This window comes from Triticum aestivum, chromosome 2D, assembly GCF_018294505.1.
Source record: "Triticum aestivum cultivar Chinese Spring chromosome 2D, IWGSC CS RefSeq v2.1, whole genome shotgun sequence".
Classification (NCBI taxonomy): Eukaryota; Viridiplantae; Streptophyta; class Magnoliopsida; order Poales; family Poaceae; genus Triticum; species Triticum aestivum.
In genome coordinates this window covers 646,081,034-646,089,742 of record NC_057799.1, presented here as the reverse complement: position 1 = coordinate 646,089,742, position 8,709 = coordinate 646,081,034, and the positions used below count along the sequence as shown (strand labels likewise).

The 8,709-nt window shown below is 45.7% G+C and overlaps 1 long non-coding RNA gene across 1 annotated transcript; it reads right to left on the bottom strand.

The window, feature by feature from the left end:
* Window positions 1–7,095: 7,095 nt before the first annotated feature.
* LOC123050761 (uncharacterized) lies at window positions 7,096–8,487 on the bottom strand. The gene is made up of 3 exons (XR_006423842.1): window positions 8,174–8,487; window positions 7,600–8,039; window positions 7,096–7,426 (listed from the first exon to the last, which is right to left on the bottom strand). It is a non-coding gene; the product is annotated as an uncharacterized lncRNA (long non-coding RNA).
* Window positions 8,488–8,709: the final 222 nt, after the last annotated feature.

Here is an 8,709-nt window from a genome sequence, read left to right as displayed (position 1 = left end):
ATTTGTAGCCAATATCATTGGGGTTTGCTTGATGAAGTGGTATACAAATACTATGATGGGGAAAAGAAATGGGTGACAGTTAATAATGATGAAGAGCTGGCTACCATGTTTGTTAGGCATAAAGAGAAAGATAATTTTCATGTGAGGCTGCAAGTTGATGTGCTTGAGCAGGCATTTGGACCTAGGATAACGGGTGCAACATCTCGGGGAGAACCAAGTCGTCGTAATGGCATCTCTAGCCAGAACAATTCAGTTGGTGCACGACGACGTGGTGGCTCGACAAGTGTGGGCAACGGCAGTAGGGCCCCCCTTGAAGTGGAGCCCGATGACTACAATTCCGGGGTTGATGAAGAGAAGCTATATTCTGATGTTATTCAGAATTTACGACGGGCACCTCGGGCTGAAAACCAAGATGAGGCTCACAATGCAGTCTATGTGGATGATAACGCGGTGGGTGAGGACGAAGACCTTGCAGCTGTTGAATGGGACCCTTTGAACCCTCATATGGAAGAAGGTACCGTTTTTGCATCCATGACTGAGTGTAGAAATGCACTTGTGACATACCGCATCAAGGTAGAACGTACTTTCAAAGTTGACAAGAGCGATCAAGTACGTTATAGAGTGCACTGTCCGACTGAGGGTTGTCCATGGAGGCTGCTCGCATCTAAAATGCGAAATAGCACTAATGTTCAGGTCAAAGTGAACCCTTTTAAGCACACATGCCAGGAATCAACCCTTAGGAAGGATACAATCAGTAGAGCCAAGTCAAGATGGGTGGCATAAGAAGTAAAGAAGTGGGTGAAAGAAAACCAGCAAGTGGGTCCGAATTGCAGAAGAACATCAAAGATAAGTTCAAGATAGATTTACCATACAAGAGGTTGTTCAATGGTAAACAACATGCTATGGATTCTATTTATGGTAACAGGTAGGAAAGTTTTCAATTGTTGTATTCATTCAAAGGTGAAGTGGAGAGGACAAGCCCAGGTTGTAGATATTGATCACCACACCGTGGAGTACACATTCAGGGGAGTGACAAAGACCAATGAATGCTTTAGGAGGTTTTTTTTCTGCTTTGAGGCTTGTCGCCGGGGTTTTTTGGCAGGCTGCAGGCCTTATTTGGCTATTGATGCCACTTTTCTCACAGGGAGGTTTAAAGGACAGTTAGTAGCAGCTTGTGCAGTTGATGCACACAGTTTTGTATTTCCAGTTGCCTACGGTGTGCTGGAGATAGAGTCTGAGGAGAGGTGGACTTGGTTTTTGCATAATCTGCGCTGGACTATTGCACATCCCAATGGGTTGGTCATTCATACAGATGCCTGCAAAGGTTTAGAAGTGGCCGTGGACAATGTGTTCCCTGGAGTAGAGCATAGGGAATGCATGCATCACCTTGCTGCAAATTTCATGAAGAAATTCAAAGGAAAGGTGTATACCGACAATTTATGGCCAGCATCTTTGACTTGCAGTGTGAAGAAGCACAACTACCACTTGAGGCAGTTATACATGAATCCCAAAGTGAAAGAATACTTGGAAAACACACCACTCCAAGTTATGGGCCAGAAGCCAATTCAGTGAACTGAGCAAAGTTGACTATGTGCACAATAATCTAGCAGAGTCTTTCAACTCAACGATCCGGAAACTAAAGGGTCATTATGTGGTGGATTTGCTTGACAGGATAAGGATAGAATACATGCAGAAATTTCATTATCGTGCAGGAATAGCCGAGGCAAAATTCATGGGCCACATTATCATCCCTGCCGTGATGAATGAACTGAAGCAGAAAACAACAGGCTTGGAAATGAACATGACTCTTTGCTCGGGTACCACAGCAGAGATATCATATTTGGATAAAGAGAAGAGGGAATGGAGATATCCAGTGGATTTAGAAGCTAGAACTTGCAGTTGTAGGCAATGGCAGATAACTGGGTTGCCATGCATTCATGCCTTGTTTTTCATCACTTCTCTCCCAGGTCCAGCAGGGAACATACAGCAGTATGTGCATGATTACTACTCTGTTGCAAGGTTCAAAGCCACATATGCTTATGCCTTGCCTGCTATGGAGGGAAAACAACAATGGGACATGGTGGACCCTGGATTCAAGCTTTGCGCTCCAGTTCTGAAGAGAGCAGCAGGTAGACCAAGGAAGAGTCGAATCAGACCTCGCAGCGAAGGAGCTGGACTTGGAGCGAGGAAGCATAAGTGCACAAGGTGTGGTTGGTCTGGTCATTTCGGTAAGTATTATGATAACACAGTAGATCCAGCGTTCGGAGAGAGTTTTGATGAAGGCTTCGATGAAAATGTTGGTCAACAGCCGGTTGCCTCAACAGATGATGAAAATGATGGTCAACAACCGGTTGCATCAGATGAGGATTTTGACGAGGTTCCAAATGATGATGGTCAACAGCCGCATGATTTTGACGATGATCCAAAATATCCTCCAAATAATGATCCAAGTGAGGCTCCAAATGGTGATCATGGTGATCCAAGTGAGGCTCCAAATGATGATCCAAGTGAGGCTCCAAATGGTGACCAACCTTCTGTTGTTGTGAGTTCTGCTAGGTATGTAAATCTTGCAAGGGTCAAATACTACTGTATATTTATCACTTGACATGATCTCATTACCCTTTATGTTTTGCACAGCTCTATGGTAGGTTTGAAGAAGACGCGCAAGGTACCGACAACCAAGAGGAGAAGAGAAGAAGCGATGAGCACAAGCTGCACGAGGAGCAAAGTGATGGCAAGAAGCTCAAGGAACAGACAGAAGCCCCAACGCTATTTATGAATAATTATGAAACATTATGAATAATGTTGTATTTCTGTTGGACCTATGTTAGAACTATGTTTGAATGATGTTGGACCTATGAATAATGTTGTATTTCTGTTTTTGATTTTTTTTGAATTTTGTTTTGCTCATTTGAATTCTGGTCAAACCTAACTTTGACCAAGATTTAAACAAGTCTAAAACATCAAAATGAAAAGCTAAGCTTCGATCCTTCTTAGTCAATACAAAATGAAGCTGTGGTGAGGTTTTTGAAATTTTCATGAAAAATGTGCTAAAAAGAGGGGTCCAAAGGTAGGGTAAACGGCCTCATTTCTAAGCAATGTTTTTTTCAACCTTGTCTAAATCAGCCAAATAACTTTCCTACACATATATTCTATATATACAGACTATGTGCGCTGGTTTTTCCATTTTTTGAACTTTTTAAAATTTGTTTTGCTCATTTGAATTCTGGTCAAACTTAACTTTGACCAAGATTTAAACAAGTCTAAAACATCAAAATGAAAACCTAAGCCTGGATCCTTCTTAGTCACTCCAAAATGAAGCTGTGGTGAGTTTTTTGAAATTTTCATGTTTATTTCCCCAAAACACTTCTCTTCACTTCGTAAAAGAGAGTTTGAGATACTCGAGATATCACATAATACACATGAACTTATCGTTTAAATGTATGTAAACCTTGTTTATCAACTTAAATAGTTAGTATATGACATAAGAAGACTATGTGCGCAGGTTTTTCATTTTTCTGTTTTTTATTTAATTTATTATGCTCATTTAAAATCTGGTCAAACATAGCTTTGACTGCTCCAAACCCCTCCCAAACCCCGCTAACCCTAGCGCTGAACAAGGACCGTCCATCTAACCCTAGCGGCGATCAAGGGCCGTCGATCTAACCCTTCTAGAAGGAATCCGCGGGGAGGAGGGGGCGATCCGCGAGATGCAATCTGATTGGCTGGGAGATTGTTTTTTTAAACAAATACTGGGCGCGCTGGATGGACTGTTGAGCCGTCTCGTTGTCTGGGCCTGAGACCGCAGTAAATTGCCCGTCTCAGCCTTTCCAGGTCTGCATGCATGGGAAGGGCGGCGACGTGGGTTTGCATGCGCGGGAGGCGTACGTGCATGCATGCATGCGAGCGAGGCGCGCTAGGCTAGCGAGGCGAGCTAGGTGGCCATGCACGTATTGATTCAGAGTTAGGCCATTACGGCAGCGGTTCAGATTATGGCAGCGAGTCAGATGCACGGGCCCGATCAAAGAGCTTTGCTATGTAGTGATTCAGACGCACGCACGCGCCCCATGCATCGTTTTCATGCAAAAATTAAAGGGTGCAAAACGTAACGGATACACACACGCGTCCGGATTTACACACGCACTGTTCTCATCCTTTCTCTCTTCCTCTCCCACCCACAGGCCTATAAATGGGGTGCCTCTCTTCCTCTCCCACCCACAAGCCAGATCCGATCCATTCTCTCCAACTTCAAACACCCAAGCGACCGAGCCCTCTCCAAGCGACCAAGTGAAGATGCAGTTCAACGGGCCGACCTTCAACCGTCCGCCTGTCCTGCCGGAGCTGCGCTACCCACCGGGCGTGCTCGTGGAGAGCGAGCTCCGTGTATGGGCGATTTCAAGGTGGAGGGGTTCCGTCGAACTCACCCACGCCTTCCTCAGAGTCGGCTATGCCCACCTCCCACGGGGCTCGCCTAGGATGTTCACACTCAACGAGGTTCGTGACCGCGGCGACATCCTCCTACTACTCACGGTCACCTTCACCAACCCGTTTGACGCGCGCGAGCTCCTCAGCCAAGTCTTTTGGTGCGGCTGCGAGGCCATCTTCTTCACCGTGTACAACATCTACACCAACTACGAGAGCATCTTCCCCACTCCAGGCCAGATGCACTCCCTTCCCTACGACGAGGAGGAGGTGTGAAGTTGAAGACGGTGTTGAAGCGGCGCGCAGCCAAGGTGGAAGAAGGAGGTCAAGATGAAGATGTTCAAGCCCGGAGTCAAGCTCGTCATGTTTCGTTTTTATTTTGTTGCTTTTCTATGTCGTGTCGTGTCGTGTCATGTTTCGTCATGTGTCCGTGAACTTACTATTATTGCCTAATGTAAGGGTACGGTGTGTTGCATCTTATCTAAGTTATTAGGGTTTATTATGTGTGTTAAAAAATGTCCGTGCCCAAACATATCATTTCTTCCCTAAACCAAGTCATGACGTTTGAGAACTTGTGATTTTCATTAATGGAAATCGAAGGGGGTGAGAAGCCCTCTCTTTCATTAAAAAAACCAAGTCATGAACTAACATGCAAATTTATCCCCTTTAAATCCTAAACCAAGTGCCACTCTAACCCTAAACCAAGTGCCACTCTAACCAAAATCATGTGGCAGCGCAAACATACGTTTCCAACCCTCCAAAATTTCAGTGCAAAACAAAGGGAAACCACTCTCACGCGTGTGCAAACATTCACGGTCTCACTATGTATACCTTCCTTCCCTACCCATGTCAAAGTCTTTCCATCTGTCCTAGCGGTTACCAGCGCAGCCCTAAACGCCACAAAACCAAGCGGCCCTAGGTTCGAGTCCCCAGCCGCACCAATTTTTTGTGCATTTTCCACCCTTCATTTTTTGGACAAATTATTTTTTTCTCAATGTAATGCCCTTAAAAAATGTTCATTTATTTTGGCACCAGGTGTAAACCTCTACCAGAGCTGAGGCACATTTTCCATGACATTTTGGTCTTTGATTTAAATCACGGTGTATTTGAATTGGAGTAATTAAATTGCTATTAAATATTTAACAACTCCAAAAAAATTTCTAACCTTAATTGTTTGGCTCTGGAATAATTCAATTAGCTTCCACAAAAAGTTTCAGCATTACGATTTACTGTCTAAATTAAATCAGAACAGAAAACAGAAAAACACGCAAAGAACCCCCGGATGGGCCTAATTGGATGCAGTTGGCCCATTAGTCTAGCCTGCACTAGGCTCTACGCTCTGAATTTGGCCCACAGAGGAACCTTTTTTTTTGACAGAAAGACAGAGCAGAGAGCTGCATTTCATTGATCAAAAGTTTCTGAATTCCTCATTTCTTCTCCTTTTTTTCAACATATTTAAATGTTGGTCACTTCTTCTCTTTTTTTTCAACATTTAAACAACTTTTAAACTAGGTGAATTTCTCATACAATCTCAAGCTTACAAATTCCTCCATAATTCATGCCTTTCCATACATTTTCAACATTACAACCAGTGCGATTACCATATCTACAAATGCCCAAAAGTAATTGCAAATGGGTATTGGTAGTGCTTGATCTTCAAGCTTCCTAACCTTTTTCTTCAACATCCTAAGCTCAACAGCTAGCTCTCTAACAGTGCGTGCTTCGCCCTCCATCTCTTCTTCCGGAGCTCGTGCTGTGGCCACTGCCGTTCGTGGCAACATGCACAACCATTCTTCATGCTCTTCTTGCAGTTTATTCATCAGAGTCTTGGCCAGAGCATCGACCCAAAGAAAGAAGCATGTCACCTGCATGAACACCAAACAGATCAACCCATTGCTCAAAGATCCCGACCACGAAAATGGTGCAATTGCCCCGATTCTTACCCCATTCTCGCTGCACACGTAGAATGGACGATTCTGATTCCTCGGTGTGTGAGAAACCCTCCGAACAACGCCCACCCGGCACCGCGGACAGACGAAGACAGGCATGTCCACACGCGCCCGGCTCTGCATCCGCAAGGTGGGGCGGGAGCTTGAGGAAGACATGGAGCTCGGAGCCGAAGGTGATCTCAACGCCGCCGCGCCCTCCACAGCTAGTTTCCCACCGCCGTGCTCTCTCTCTCTCTCGCCGTGGTCACCGCCGTTCTCTTTGTCGCCGTGGTCACTGCCGCTGTGTGTCGCCCGCTTATATAGCACACCCGCAACGGCTCTCTGCTCAACGACTCTCTGCTGGGTCCCACAAGCCACGCGTGCAACGGTCTGAATAGAATTGGCTGTCTCTGCCGCCTGGTCCCACCTGTAAGGGCCGAGTCAAAACGTTGACCTGACGGAGACGACAGAGTTCACGGAACGAGTCGGTGCGCACGAACTAGGGGCAAAACTGAGCACAATTCGCATCTGAGGGCAAAACTGAGCAGACGGACACCACTGACGGCAAAAGGATAATTAATCCAAACTAGAATTGCTTAAGTTAGAAATAAAATAAAATTATACTCCGTTATATTTAGGGGATCGGCTAGGTCTGGCAAAACTTATACTCCACTAATTTACTTCATCGTTTTACTCCTCTATTTTTAGGTGATCGGCTAGAGTTGCTCTTACAGCCCCGCAAAAAAAAAGTTGCTCTTACAGGGTTCATTTTCCTGAATGATGCAGTAAATTAAACACACATGTGATAAATGATGAGAAGAAGAAAAAAAAATACATAAATGATGGTCAATCTAGTCTATATCGAGGCCCATTTCCTCCTATCAAGAAGGGGGTCTGTAGCATATCGCTCTTGCTGAAAAGTTCCTTTGTGTGCCCATTCCATACACGTCTCTCGCGGAAAAATTCCTTTTGCTGCCCCTCTCTTCCACATCCGAGTTGTACGGAATTTGGGTGCAAAATCTTGGATTCATTGGGACACAATGCGCAGCTGCTTGCCAAACGGTCCAACGGCTCGTCTGTCAAAGATAAAGATGGAGAGATGGTGTATTAGATACTCTCTCTGTCCCATAATATAAGAGCGTTTTTTTACACTAGAGTGGTGTCAAAAACGCTCTTATATTATGGGACGGAGGGAGTAGATCATATCTAGTGGGTTGCACGTACGTTTCGACTGTCAGATAGGTCGTACCTAGGATGGTGCATGTCTCCACGGTTAGTTGGTCAGAGCACCGGCCGTAGCGTAGCTCGGCGAAGAAGACGTGCTCATCATCGTCTGTCTGGCGAGCCGAGAAGTTGATATGGTACCAGAGGTCTTCCCTAAAACCAACACAGGCGGCCTTCAAATCCGTGGTCGGCAGATCAGGGCACATGAAACTAACGCTGCCTGCGGTGGGCCGATCAGGAAGCCGGAACTCGGGACCCTCCATACGTACACAATATCGATCTCAAAACAAGAATAACTAAGTAAGTAAGCTGTGCCTATATATATATGGGAGGATCGAGACTGAGAAAAGAGACTCCTAGTTGGTAGCTTGTGGGTCAGTCGTAGGTGGGCGTACCGCGTGGTTGGAGTTGTAATGTCGGAGGGCCAAGTCCGCGAGATCACGAATGTGGTAGGCGTCCTCTCCTCTGTTGTCAAACAAAACAAATTAAATAAATAAACGAAACAAAACGGGGATTGTTGGCTGCACACGATCAATGGCCGCATCGACTGAAAATACATAAATTGCAGGGAGTAGCAAGGAAGGCATAGCAGTACGTACTCTTGGGTGTTGGGGTCAACAGCACGTCCGCTGTCCTTGAGTTGTTGAAGGCGAGCTGCAAACTGTTTTGAGACGGCGGCTCTACGCACATAACCAAGATCGCCGGCGCCGACGCCGTCGCCCTTAGGGGAAGAGAACCAGGATCCCATTGATCGACCCGCCTCCCCTCTCCTCTGCGTCCGCGACGGGGCTCTTGTGATGGATTAATCCTCTGGACCTCCTCTGCGTCGTCAATACGTCTGGTGATGGATCGATCACCCAATCGATCTAGTATATGTGTAGGAAGCGATCAGGAATCCCATGCGAACACTAGTCGGAATCGCGTCCTTTGTTAACGCTAAACCTCTTCCCCCCTAAATTTCAGGATGGTGGGCCCATCCCCAACTGATGTCAGGATCAACCCGTAAACGCTCCGTATGTCATTATTGAATTGAAGCAATAAGAAACTTTTTTGTTTTGAGAATTGAAGCAATAAGAAACTACTCCTCCATCGGTTTATCAGGCCCATGGTATTTTGGATCCAACTTTGACCATCT